We start from the raw sequence: 14,772 nt of genomic DNA on the forward strand, positions 1-14,772 counted from the left end.
TCTCATTTATCGCATTTTTAAATTCTTCATGCCTATTTTTATTTTCCACTCTGTCTGTAGCCATAGTTTCTTTGATGTCTCCTATTTTTTTTTGAAGCTAAGCTATTAATTTTATGATTATTATTCTAAAATCTTGTTCAGTTATGCTGCTGATATCTGTTTTGAGCATTTCATTAGCTGTCATTTCTTCTTGGAGTTTCTTTGGAGGAGAGCTCTTTCATTTTGTCATTTTAGTTAGCTTTCCGGCTCTTGTTGGTTTTAAAGACATGTTATGCTTTCTGTATCTATGAGCGCTGCTGTAACCAAGAAGACTCTTTGTCAAGGACCTATCCTTTCAGAGAGTGTTTTTTGAATGGTATCCCTTGGTGTCTCTTGTTGGGGCCTTGGTTATTTTATTTTCCTATTCGTAGTGATAGTTGGGACTCTCCACCTTGTGCACTCTAGCTTGTTTCTTGAGGTAGCCCTGGAAAAGAAAACAGACAGACGAACACACAGGGAGCAGGAGCACACAAACGCACAGGCTAATTCAACTAACATGCAAAGCGAGTGGGTAAACGAAAAAGTTAAGAGAAAAGATGGAGGAGGGAGGGCTAATAATAGGGAGTAGAAAATACATAAAAGGGTCAAAAAGGAGAAAAGAAAAGGAAAAAAGAAAAAAACCAATGGACAAAGAATGGTTTAAAGCCTATAACCGGATTTCCCAGCTAAAGTTAAATAGCCGTGTGTATGCAGTGCTGGTTGAAGAGCATAGAGAAAGAGAGAGAAGACAGGGCGGGGATGAGGCACAATTGGAAATAGAACGAACAGGCAGAAGGGATAAGAAGCTTTTTTCAAAGAGGTAAAGGGTAGAATATGGTTGGATAGGTGAGAGAAGGATGCTGGAATTATCCAGAGAAACTATATAGTCTGCTCCTGAGAGAAAGAGATGAAAATGTCGGTAGGTGTAGAATTTACCTCTACAGAATGGACTCATTGTGATTGTGTAAGCAAGCCGGCGACCAGAGTTAATCAGGTCAGTGTTCTGGGGAAAAAAGAGAAAAGAGAAAGAAGGAAAGAGAAAAAAAAAGGGAGGAGGGCACCTCTCAGGCCGGGATGGGCGTGGCGGGATCCAGTGCCTCAGGCGGGGGCTCTGCCTTGGCGGGTGTGGGGAGGAGAGTGATGGTGCTCAGTCCCTTCTTGAACCAAGCGCTGCTCCTCGCTTTTTTGGGCGTGTAAACTCCCTGTGCGGGGGGCGCAGCCAAAGCTGGTTGCACTCTTCAACCCAGGCCAGGCAAAATCTCCAATTCCCAGTCCGCGCGCCCCCTGAAATCGCCTTAGACTCAGCTTCCCAGGCAACCCCCTCGGGCAATTCCAGGCCCCCTGCAGGGCTCTGGGGGCGGAGTCAGAATCGCTGCTTCCTCCTCTGGGTCGGGCTGGCGCGCATGCGAGGGGCTTGCCTGCCGGGTGCGCAGAGCCCGCTGGAGTGAGGAAAACCAGGTCCCTCTATGGCTCGTCACCCGAAACACGAACTCACAGGCAAATGTCCCAGTGTTTAGCTCTCTGCCCTCCCTCCAGAGCCCCAGGCAGCCAGGGGCGCGGACGCCGGTGACCCCGCGGCTCCTCCAGGGGCCCCAGCCGCCCGGGAGGACAATGGCGACAGGCGCGCCGCTGCTCTGAGGCCCAGCCGCCGGGAGCAGCACAAAGCAGCGGTCTGTGCGCTCAGCCCCCCGGGACCAGCTGGCGCGAAGGGACCTGGTGTGCAGGTATTTGGCAAGTACGGTCTTTCTCTGCCCCGAACGGAGGTTTTTTCCCCCCTGAGTGGACGTTTTTCTGTTTCAGATTCTCTTTTTCCCCTCTCACTCCCCGCAGAGGGCAGAGGGGGATTGCCTCCCACCCTGGAGTCTCCGATCCCGCCCCGATTTTATCTTCCCCGCTTCGCACTCACGTTAGAAGGCTCTCTCAGTGGGTTCTGCGTCCTTTTTCTCCCGATCTCTCAGGTTTTGTAAGGTTTCCAATGGCTTCAGATCTTTTCTGTGTGATGTATGGGCGTGAGTGCAAGTACGGAGCTCCTTGCTCCTCCGCCATCTCCCCCCTCTCCGCAAGAAGATGTTTAAGATACCTGAGTGTTTTCTTTTAAGAATAGAAGCTTTACTAAATGTAGGACTAGCAAGAATGTGTTGCCAGGGACAGCTGGGATTGTTAGAAAACATGGCGTGGAGGTTGGTGACCTGGAGATAAGTGGTTGAAGGGAGATAGAGGGGATTGTGCATAATGTAGTTAAGAGACCTAGAGAACATTAGGGGAAAAACATCAATCTTAGACCCAGATTATATTTTATAGAAGAAATCTTAAAACAAAATGGACACTACACATTTCTGAGCTAACTTAGGGAGATTTCTAAATTCTATTTAGGATGAAGTTTGGAAGTCCTAAGACCCAACAGCTAAAATTCCATATTTGCATATAGAAATATTTGAATATCATATTGGAAGTATATTTCTTAAAAGTGAAAACAGTGGAAGAATTTCTCAATGGTTTGTGTAAAAATCATTTTCTGAAAATCTAGCCAGATTTCTTTCTCTTGGTAATGGGAATTACTGTTTAACTTCTATAATTTCCAAAGTTCACTTCTTAGAAACCCACAATAACGTAGTCAATGGTAGTCTCTGGACCAATATAATCCAGATGTTAAATTTTAAATCCTAAACTATTAAGGGAATTGCTATTTAAATGTTAAATGGTCCAGTTACTAAGAAAAGTCCTTCAAGATTTGGAAACTAATTAAAATTTGTATTTCAAAGCTCTAGAGAAATATACCACCAGGGCACAAACTCATTTGGCTCTTGTATATTTTTGACCCTTTTGTTATGCAAATCTCTATTTTGATTTCATCCCTTCCCTTTAACAGCTTCCTCAACCAATCTGAGAATTTAGATATTACTAGATAGAGGTGAGAAGATAGCTCTTGATCCGTTATGATCATTAGTGTGAGAAAAAAAACTAAACAAAACAGAAGAGAGATAATAGATTTGTATATATCTTATATTCTCAATGCAATGTCAACTCTTTTGGAACTTTCAAACAAAGAAGTGGCAAATAATATAACAAATCCCTATCTACCCATCACCTTGCTTTAACAATTAAAAATAGCTTGCCATATTTGGACACTGATTTCTGTTTTTAAGTGTTTTCGGACTCTCAACCCCTCAAACATATACAGATGAGTGAATAAAGCAAATAAATTGTTCAGTGATTTAGCACACACTTAAACCTATGTAATCAAGGTTAAGAACTAGGACAATGTTAGCACCCAGAGACTTCTTGATTCTTCCTGATAATTAAACCCTTCTGGTATCCTGATTTTCATGGTAATCATTTCCTTCCTTTTGTTTATACTCTTCTAATGAAAGCATGCATTCACAAATATTACAGTTTTGTCTATTTAACAAATTTTGTATAAATAGAATCATATAGTAAGCATTCTTTGGTGTCTGGCATAGTTACTTAATAGTGTTGAGAATATTCATCCATGGTCTTGAGTATAGCACTTTTTCAAAAATTTTCATGGTTGTAGGGTATGAATGTAGCACAGTTTAATTATCCATTCCACTGATAACATTTTGAGTGAGTTTTACTTTTGGAATCCTTTACTGCTGTATAAAAATCTTGCATTTGACCAGTTGCATTCAGGCATATTCATTTTCTTTTTGGCTGAATTGTAGGGTCATAAATTACATAGATACACATTCATGATGTAATATCAATTAGGCCAAATTATGTTGAGTTGTTAACGTGTTTTTTAAAGATATCTATATACATATTGAGTTTTCTTTTTGTGTGAAAGAAATAGGAAAAAAGTTTCTCCCAACTTGGATACAGACAGGTCTGTTTCTGCTTTGATTTGTCCCAGTCTTTGGTTTGATTTGGTTTGATTTTTCCCAATTTCTTGCCCTGCTTTTGTTTCTCAGGAGTGAGTGCAGATTGATGATCTCTGAAGACAAATGTATGAGTGTGTAAACTCTGCTAAGGCCGTGGTGCTCAGGGGTTCTAATTGTTGTGCCAGCCCACACTTAACTGTTAGCAATTATTTAAAACTTTTAGCTGAATACTTAAACCTGTTTCTTCACATCCCTGTTTTAGTCCCACATGCTACCACTGCGGAAACAGAGCTCTTCTGTCTATTGCGGGCATTGACTTCTGAACCCGTCTATTTTCACCTTCTTCCTTTTTCTTTAATAAGTCTTCCCAAAGCTCCTCTCTCTGCACCTCCTGTCTCTGTCTCCCTATCTGTCTCCCTGTCTCTCTCTCATGCACATTAGATGTTTTTTAAATGCCTTTGCTTTTATTTATTCTTTTCTGCCTTCTACTTGTACTAAAATCTTTTATTATAATTTACCTTATTTTAAGAATTTATTTTGTTATGCATTTCCCAGTTTATTAACATGATTCATAAATTACTCCACGTTATAGATTTTTTCTTCTACAGTAAAGTATTTTAGAGTAAGTGTATCTTTTAAAGGAGGACTTCACCCTATTCCATTGGTTTCAATCTAAAGATGATTTTTAGCTATATGAACTTAAATTCCATTTAGATTAAATATGTAAGTTATCGGGGCGCCTGGATGACTTAGTCGGTTAAGCGTCCGACTTTCGCTTAGGTCATAATCTCGCGGATCGTGGGTTCGAGCCCCGCGTCGGGCTCTGTGCTGACTGCCAGCTCAGAGCCTGGAGTCTCTTTCAGTCTGTCACTCCCTCTCTCTCTGACCCTCCCCTGCTCGTGCTGTCTCTCTCTTTTTCTCTCTCTCTCCTAGAAATAATTAAAACATTAAAAAAATTAAAAATATGTAAGTTATCTTTCTTATTTTCATTAATTTCTATTTAAATTATAATATCAGGAAATATGTACACATACAGATTAATTTTTCTTATTCATGGATATGTAAATACATGCTCAGTTTGAAGGTGGTACCTAATGAAAGATTTTGTTGGTTGTTTTACTCAGATTCTTGAGGATCTTACTGAAGCTTTTATTCTTGATGACATACTTGTGAAAATTTTCTATTCAGATTTCCCAGAGTCATTTTTGTCAATATGTTTTCAAAATTTTAATGTTTTTATTGTTATTTGACATACGGAGGATTTTTGATCATTTTCTTTCATAAACTGTGAGTATTATCACTCTATACTCCTCTTCTCACTATACTTTTATAATGAAGATCTAAGATTGAAATTTTCCTTTGGCTAAAACTCTCCTTTCATTAATCCAAAGGTTAATACAGGCTATCTGTACAGAGTATCCAAAGGAGGCTCTGAGCTGACAGCGGAGAGCCCATGTGGGACTCTCAAACTCATAAACTACCAACCAGATAATGACCCAAGTGGAAGTTGGATCCACGCTCACCCGACTGACCCACCCAGGCACACTTTTCCTTTTTTTTTTTTTTTTAATTTTTATTTACTTTGAAAGAGAGAGAAAGCATGAATCAGGGGAGGGAGGGAGAAAGAATCCCAGGCAAGCTCTATGCTGACAGCATGGAGCTCAGAGCTCTATCCAGCCAATTGGGAGATCATAACCTGACTGAGATCAAGAGTTGGATGCTCAACTGAGTGAACAACCCATGCGCCCCTATGCAGTGTCATTTTATATGTACATACACACCACAGGCTTTGTGACTGCCTCCTTGTTACTGTCTTCTCATTGTCTTGTATACTCTACTAAGAGCTCTGATTTGGTTGCTCATTTAGAATTATTTTTTGAGTATTCTTCTTACATTTGGTACAGAGATTTTAAACATCATTGCATTTCCAGAAACATCCATTTTCACTCTGATAACAAGGATATTTTGACCTGAACCTAGTAATCTGTCATTCTTCTCACTCTAGTCTGTAGAGCCTCTAATGTTCTAACATTTCCTAATTTGCTATGTTTGCAGCTCCCATGCTTAGTTGGACTTCTGTGTCTCTTTAGTAGCTTATTTTCTTTTTTGTTCTTTTTTTCTTCTGACACTTTGCAGGGATCAAGTTGATAAATCCTTTCCTTTGAAATCCAGAAGGAAGTCCGTGTGCCTGGAGCTTGAAGGTCCTTGTCCGGTGTCTCTGTGTTACCACACTGGTGTTCCAATTGTGCTGTTTCTTCAAACTGTTTTTTTTTTTTTTTTTTTTTTTTTTTGTAAATTAGAGTCTTCATTTCCTGAGTGTCTTTGCTTATTCATAGACCATTATGACTATTCAGGTCTGTTCATTTTCTGGAACTTCTTATTCTCTAGTTCTGGTAACGAGATTTATCAAGTGGCTGAAATCCTGCGAGAGGTCGGGGCACTGTAGTTCCTGCTCTGAATGATAAGTGATCGTTTTGCCAGTCAGTTATCGGGTCCCCATCTAAGCATCTGGTTGGAGTCATGGTCTCTATCTACACACGTTGGCTCTCTCCCGGGGTAGAGATACCGCTGAGTGCTCCTGGCACTGCTATGGGTCAGATGTGGTCCCACTCAACAGGAGAAAGGGAAGGGAGGGCACAGATCTTTCTACATATTCAATTTTATTTAAATCATAGTTCAGTTAGAAAAAAGATATGATTAATATACAACTTTTTAGGCATCTGTTGAGTAAAATGAAATATATCTTTAATCTGCTTAGTACATTATATTTATCAATTGATCATACTTTTATTACTTGGTAGAGATACTATTAAGTAAGAAGTTCATTCTCATTTCATGTTTTTAAATATTTACAGGATGCACTGCTCCCTTTGCCAGTGTATGATTAAATGTGGAAGGGAATTGCCTAATACTAGCCATTTAATAGAATCTAGACCTATGGGCAAAGGAAATTGAAAAACACCAAATTAGATTACCAAAAGTCTCTTTATTATACTAGTACTAGAGAATTAAAATAAGATCTAAGCTTTAGTCTTTCTATGTCATAATGCCTTACATCTTAGTCTTTATATCTTAGTCTTTCTACACTGTAAAGACATATTCTTGCATTATACTGTATACCTTTGTATGTTGTACAGTGAAGAGCTTACCACATAATACAGCCAAACACATTGCTGTATAAACAGTTGAAAAAAATAAAAAAAATTTTGCATCTTTTCTTGCAGATTAAAAAAATAAGGGCTTTTCTTTGTAGACAAAAATATTGTCTCTAACAATTGGACTTTTATATGTTTTGAGTAGAATAATTCTCAGGTTTCTTCTAGGATTTTTTTAAGCATAAGGTCGCCTTTGCAAATAACACTTATAAACATCATGTTAACACTAATTTATAATACAACATGGGGAAAAATCAGTGGAGTCATGGAAACTAGTGTTTATGTCTTTGATGAAATAATACTTTTTATAGAAAATCCAATTTCAAATGAGAATTATGTGGAGAAAATAACCTACTTAAAATTCTCATCACAATTTTATAGGTACGAACACCGTTTTTAAAGTAAATTCTGAAGTAACATTGTGTATTTGGCTAAAAACAATCTTTATTTGATAGATTCTCTTTGTAACTGATGGTTTGTCAGGTATACAATGAAATTTTTATTTTAAATTATTTTCATGAGTTCTATTGCCTGTTTCTTAAATGAGTTCCATTTGACCAAAAACTACCAACCCTGTGCACCCTGCAATTTTCCATATTGCCTCTTATACATTTTAGTACATGATCCGTTTAATGGAAACAAACCACTCTGGGATGGTAGGAAATGGCCTGTATAGTAAAATACAGGAGAAAATCCTGTTTTGAAAAGTCAGAGGTATCTCTTTTATTTGCCAAAACTTTTGTAATATTTTAATAATATTAACCCATTTAATATTATAGCCCTTTGAAGCCATCACCCTAACTTACTGAATAGGGAACCGAGACAACTTGAACCAGTTTGACAGAAGATGAAGGCGGCAGGTGGCAGAAATGACCCCCATTCTGGGGTATATCTCAATCTTCTTCCATGCTGCCTCCTTGCCTCTCATTTACTGGCTGTAGCAGCTCATATACATCACTTACCCTCTCTGTGCTATCCACAACTACAAAATGAGATGATTTCCCATCAAATTTTTCTCCTAAAGATGAAATGAAATGATAGATCCAAGTCACTTAGCAGGGTACCTGCCTTTTAGTACTATCTATTAGGTAATTTTGTTAATATCCTAGTTGAAAAGAAGTAAAATCTTCATAAATGTTGAATTAGATTTGACCATAGTAGAACCTTGATATGTTGAAATTAGGGAATACTTTTGGGAAAATAGACAACATTGTCCACTCCTTTTTTTTAATATTAGGCTTTCCCAAAAGGGGCAAGAATCAATCCTGGAAATCATACCAGTACATCTTAATGGTCTTCATTAAATCCATTGCTGGGTTTTTCTTTTTTTTAAATAGACACATTAATATTGATTTCAATATTTAGACGAGAAATACATTTAAAAGCTTTGGGGCTATTTGTAACAAATAGCCTCAAAACCCTCTCTTCCTTGTGTCACTATACAAAGTTGGATGGAAGGCTATTTAATTGTGTATGTTCCATTAGCCCCTAAATTTTGTCTGCAGTAGCTGAAGCTAATAGTAAAAAATGTAAAAGCTGCTTTCATCTGCAGTTATTAACTAGAGGGAACTCCATACTTAGATTTAAAGCTGTGTATTGTATGAAGTCTGTCCATTGAAAAATCCTCAATTACCTTAAGAGCTTGCCTTTACCATGCTTTTACATTTACAGGGCTTTTTCCTTTTACAAAATTTCAGCTTCCCAAGTGCTGAGATGATTTAAGCAATTATTTATGATGGCATTACCTCATACTCATTTTCTTCTCAGCAAAGTTGCATCTCTGTCAAGACCAAGTAGTATGAGCCAATTGAACTTGCTCCCCTTTCTTTGCTATAATCAATAAAATACATTCCCTTGAGATCCCACTTCCTTTTCTTCTTGGAGTTAGATGTGATATCCCTTTACCCTGAGCATGGGGTGGGGGAGCTGCATTCCAGGATTCTGTTTGCACGTTCTTAGATTTTATTTTGTTCGATCAAGATAAGGTGATCATCTAAGTGGAATTCAAGGCAAACATCTTTAGAAAATGGGTTGATCAGCTCATCACAATATAAATTCTCTCAACAGAGGAAAGACAGTGTGCAAAATGCCCTACACAGTACTTCTATTCCAGTGTTAAGGATTTCAATGTTAAGATATCTTTTATTTATCTTGTGCTATTTTCGTCAAGAGATTAAGAATCTCGTTTGTGATGAACCTACTCAGAAAGCAGCATGTTAATTATCTTTGGTGACCTGAATAGTACATGAAGCAAAAAGTCAAACTCAAATCAGTCTTACTATATGTTTTGAAATTCTGTGGTTTCCAGTTAATAAGTCTACCTACAGAACTGAAATATCTTTCTTTGTAAAGTTTTTAGGACTGGAAGTGATGAGGACAATTCATAGTTTATAGACATTTTTCAATACTCCATTTAAAATACTTTAATCTTACAGCTGAGTGTTGGGCTTCATGTACTAACCTCCATAACTGGGAAGAGCAGACCTGCTAATTTTGTTTATTATGGAATTTGATAAAATTGCCATTCTGTGACAAATCCTTATCTTATCAAAGGTGACTTTTCAAAATATATGGTATAGATTTCTAGTTCCTACATTTTCTTCTTTTCTAACATCAAAGTTTATTACAAGCATTGGAGGAGGGGTAAAAACATTGCAGGAGAAATAAAACCAAGAATTTAAAAGTTTTATGGAAGTTCTAAACCTTGCTGGGTATATGATACTGCTGAGGCCTGGATTATTACCAAGCTTACCTGAATACTTCTAATACTCCCAAACTGGTGAGTCATGCTCTCAAATGGGAAATGGATTAGATCTCTGAGCTACCTGCAGAAACCTCAGAAAAGACTGTAAATTAAGTTTAGAGGGGACCATACGACAATAGAAATGTATACCTAAAAGTCACATTCACATTCAAGAGGCTGTAAAGTTGAACACTACCTGATTTCCACTATAATATATAATGCTTAGGCACCTGAAATTAAGATGGAGTTGAGTCACAATAAAAATATCTCAAAAAAGTAAATATTTATCAAATCATTTGCATATGGAAGGCAAAGTGAAAGTAAACTCAAATCTGAACTGATTCTAAATACAAGTTAGTTTCTTTATTCTGTCCACTGTTGCATAAATTTAGAGTCCACTTAGTCCACATACCAGTGCAGAGATACTATTGAAATCTCTCTGATAAAGTTGATTGTGTGAATATGAATGTAGTTCATTAAAAAAAGAAACCACAATGTAGAATTTTCTAGATTGCTTGTCTTTCTTTATAAAATTGACTGAAAACTGTTTGTTTAAGTTTGCATCTTATCATGCTTGTTTAATACAGAAATGTACTGCTTTGCCGATATTTCCGAGACAGTGTACCTGTCTGAATAGAATCCCTGAAGGTGCTAGCCTGGTCAACTTGTTTTTTCTCTAGCCTGTTAGTTAATGACTTCCACACATTAATTGCTTTAATCAACTCAAAAGACTTTTTACTTTTGAAATTTTCTCTTTCATTTTCTGGCTGTCACTAGTTTCTAGAAGAAAGTAAACTTTGCTGATTTTCTCTACAAATCTACAAAACAAACTTTGGTAAGAAGATGATTTTTCATTCATGGTGGACCTCAGGCAGGTAATCATTATTTTAAGAGCATTGAAAATCCTTTGTATCAGGAACTGTTCCCTTTACATACGTTTTCTTCCTCCTTCTCACCTTCTCTGACTCTATCCCTTCCTTCCGTTGATACAGCCTCAGCTCTTGCTAGATTGTTGTACTAACACTTTGATGAAAGCCTGGGCCTCACAAATAGGAATTGTTGGAAAGAATAGGTCTCAATCCATGTTCCAGGGACATTGCACTCGTATCTAAAATAAACAACTAACATAACAGAATCAGTCATTCAAACTGGAGTGTCTATAGCATTTTATATCTATATTATGAGTCTAACTCCTTGCATTCTGATACTTTATTTATTTTCCTATCTTTCAAGAGGTGATTCCTGATAGCTGGAGTTTTTCTATTCTCTTTGGCATTTGCATTACATAGCAGAGTGTGTGCTGGGCCAGGTTACTCTCTGGTTGATTAATTATTAGCAACATGAATGAGTGAATCAGTCAACAAAAAGCTCTTCCATTTTGCTTTGGGGAGTCAGTCAACAAAAAGCCGTTGCATTTTACTTTAAAGGAAATAACAGTCAATGAGGGTCTTTGGAAAGGACTTCTTTCTGGCCTCATAATTGACCATTGCTCCTCCTAGGGCTCACAGTGAGAATCACATTAACTTAGGATCCTACAGAATGATACTAAGAAGATATGCTTCAGGAAACCATTTTGTCTGATTGACATATTGGTTCCCTCAGGGTTGGCGTTAAATTGTTCTCTTGGTGTCTTATAGACCAATTATGAAAATGTTCACTTTTTGTAGGTCTATCCTCTGATGTAATTGCTAGAGTTTTGAGTCTCTTCAAAGAAAGAAAGAAGGAAGGAAGGAAGGAAGGAAGGAAGGAAGGAAAGCAATGATGCTCAAGATTTTCTTAAGGTTTTATACTTGCTCCCTCCTCTTGCATCTCCCGATACCTTGTCCATGAACACCTTCCCTAATGTTAGACATGTCATCCATCTGGTGTTTAACCAAGTAATCTTTAATATCTGGGCATATTAGCTATAGTTTTAGTGTAGTGGTTTGCTAGTTACTACTAATGAGATTGTATTTAGCTTGAACTGCAATAAAATAAGCAAAACATGATAGGTTTTTCCCCTGGTTTGAATTTGGAGGAAAGGTCAAAGCATAGTGAGTCATCAGCATGTTAAAGCTACATAACAAAATTCATATGTTTTCACAAAATGTATTTAGCGTTCATTAGCTTTTGTCTTGCTTTCTTTTCCACCTGTCCCTTTTCTAGTAAATATCAAATCTCTTTCAATTAAAAGAGCTACAAATCTTCAAGATAAAGGTATTAAAGATAACCTATATCTATTGTTTCCTGTGAATTTATCTAAAATAATGAGCTAATTAATCTTTTACATCCCTGCTTACTACATTATACAATCTCATGATCTACTTCATTAATAATAAAAAAAATCCTTGGTGTATATCACCTTCTTTTGCTTTCAGGAGGAGTTATTAACCAATTCACCTGCTTTACACGAACCCACACACACATGCATCATATATTAAGATTTATTCTGTCCTTATGTGGGCTGCATTCTGCTATCTTTAGGTCTTTTAAATCTTTTAAAATTCTGGCTCGACTGCTATACAGCTTTTCTTTTCACTATTGGGTAAATATGAATTTGTTAGAAATGTGCCAGCTAAAAACTTTCTCATGCCCTTAATTTTCAAAAAGAAAGTAGTCTTTTTGTTCTAGTGAAATGATACATTTGTATCTTTTTCCTTTGTCACACAATTTTTAGAAGTTTTACGTTAGAGTTTAGACCAAGTCATGAAAAAAAAGTGAAACTATAGGGGTTCCTGGGTTGCTAAGACAGTTGAGCATCTAACTCTATTTTGTCTGAGGTCATGTTCCCAGGGTTGTGGAATAGAGCCCTGTGTGTGGCTCTGCGCTAAGAGAGAAGTCTGCTTAAGACTCTCTATTTCCCTCTGCCCCTCCCCTGCTTGCACTTTCTCAGATTAAAAAAATAAAGTGAAATTATCATCTCATAGTTGTGTAGCGTTCACAGTCAATTCACTTATAATCCAAGTCTGAACTAACTATACGTATTTAAGGAGTTCTAGTGATGTTATATATATCATCAAAGAAGTTGTTTTCTACTTGTGTTGACTGTGTATTAGATTAAGCATTTTACGTGCCAGATTTCACTAAATTGTTCAATCTTCCACTCACTTAGTGTGGTAATATTCTCTAAAGAGCCCAGCTGCACAATTCAGCTGAAAAATCACGTTTGTCTGGTCGTTGAATAGTGAAGATGAGGATAATTTCACTCCAGAGGATTCTTTCCACTTGATTAATAGATAAGGGCTTCACATCTCAACCTGAGCTTTCAGAAAGGCCTTTTACCAAACCTTAGCTTTTTGAACCATGAGTAGGATAATCGACGATTTCATGGCAGAAGAATAAGGGTGAGAACACCTCCCAGCCACAGCTTGTACACTCAATACAAATGAATGCTTTTTTATTGTATTAAAACAAATTATTTACTTATTTTATTTTTGAGACAGAGAGAGAGACACACACAACATGAGTGAGGGACGGGCAGAGAGAGAAGGAGACACAGAATCTGAAACAGGCTCCAGGCTCTGAGCTGCCAGCACAGAACCTGACACGGGGCTCAAACCCACGAACCGCAAGATCATGACCTGAGCCGAAATCAGACGCTTAACCGACTGCGCCACCCAGGCGCCTGTAAAATAAAAATTTTAAATGTTTATTCATGAGAGAGAGAGAGTGCGTGCAAGTGTCAGAGGGCCACAGAGGGAGGAAGACACAGAATCTGAAGCAGGCTCCAGGCTCTCAGCTGTCAGCACAGAGCCCGATGTGGGGTTCAAACCCACAAACTGTGAGGTCATGACCTGTGCTAAAGTCAGACACTTAACCTACCAAACCACCCAGGCACCCCATAAGTGAATGTTTTTGTCAGGATGAAACCCATAAAGAAAGATGATCCCAGGGCATGAGTAGCCCCTTTCTGTCGTGCACACAAAGTAAATTGAAGGATACTGCTGTGTGGACTCTCAAGTCAGAAACTATTTTTACTCAAAACAGTTCTGCTTCTTTATAAGATCATAACATAAACTTAGGACCAACTGCTGAGATAAAGAGTGACAGTCAAGAAAGTACAGAAATGTTAATATTTGTACACTGAATAAGAATTCATGATCTAAGGCTGAGAAAAGGAAACTTTTAGCCAGTATGTTGAATAATTAAGGGTAGCCCACTCAAAACCTTTACCCAGTTGGACTTTTGTATGTCACAGTTATGGCTGTGTGATTTTTATGTATTTACCTTTTTTCTTCGCTGTCTGTCTTTCCCCCACAAGAATGTTAGCCCACAAGGTCAGGAATTTGGCCTCTCTTGTGCACTGCTGTACGCAGAGTAACTAAAATCGCATGGCACTTTGTTAGATACTCAGGAAGTATTTGTTGAATGAACAAGTCAGCCAGAGACTAGGCTCCAGAATACTCTTCAGAACAGAAGGTGTTGTGAGTGGGGAGCTCAGAAAAAAAAATGTTTATGAATAGATCATTCATCTCACAGAGCTTGGTCCTCGTACCTAGTTGTCATTAAGTGACCAAATCTTCAGAGATAATCTGCGGTAAACTATATCTAGGGTAAGATGTTTTTCAAAAGCAAAGGCACAATATTAGAAATTTTATGTCTTTCCCCTCACTTTTTGTGCAGTTGAGGGAAGAAGAAAAGTTGATTGTAACGTGTAATTCTTCCTTTCATTTCTGGTATGGTTCACATACACATTCATTGTGTGTATTGATTTATTTTTTTAAATGTTTGTTTATTTTGGGGCGCCTGGGTGGCTTAGTCGGTTAAGCGTCCGACTTTCGCTTGGGTCATGATCTCGCGGTTCGTGGGTTCGAGCCCCACCTCGGGCTCTGTGCTGACAGCCAGTTCAGAGCCTGGAGCCTGTTTCAGTCTGTGACTCCCTCTCTCTCTGACCCTCCCCTGCTCACGCTGTCTCTCTCTCTCTCCTAGAAATAAATAAAACATTAAAAAAAAATTAAATGTTTGTTTATTTTGAAGGGGGGTGTATCATGAGCAGGGGAGGGGTAGAGAGAGAAGGAGAGAGAATCCCAAGCAGGCA

General features: G+C 38.0%; 1 non-coding gene across 1 annotated transcript; it reads left to right on the forward strand.

Moving 5' to 3' along the window:
* The first annotated feature begins 14,478 nt into the window (after positions 1 to 14,478).
* TRNAE-UUC lies at positions 14,479 to 14,563 on the forward strand. The gene has a single exon. It is a non-coding gene; the product is annotated as a tRNA-Glu (tRNA).
* The last annotated feature ends 209 nt before the right edge of the window (positions 14,564 to 14,772 follow it).

This window comes from Hyaena hyaena, unplaced genomic scaffold (assembly GCF_003009895.1).
Source record: "Hyaena hyaena isolate Hyena2069 unplaced genomic scaffold, ASM300989v1 scaffold_1263, whole genome shotgun sequence".
Classification (NCBI taxonomy): domain Eukaryota; kingdom Metazoa; phylum Chordata; class Mammalia; order Carnivora; family Hyaenidae; genus Hyaena; species Hyaena hyaena.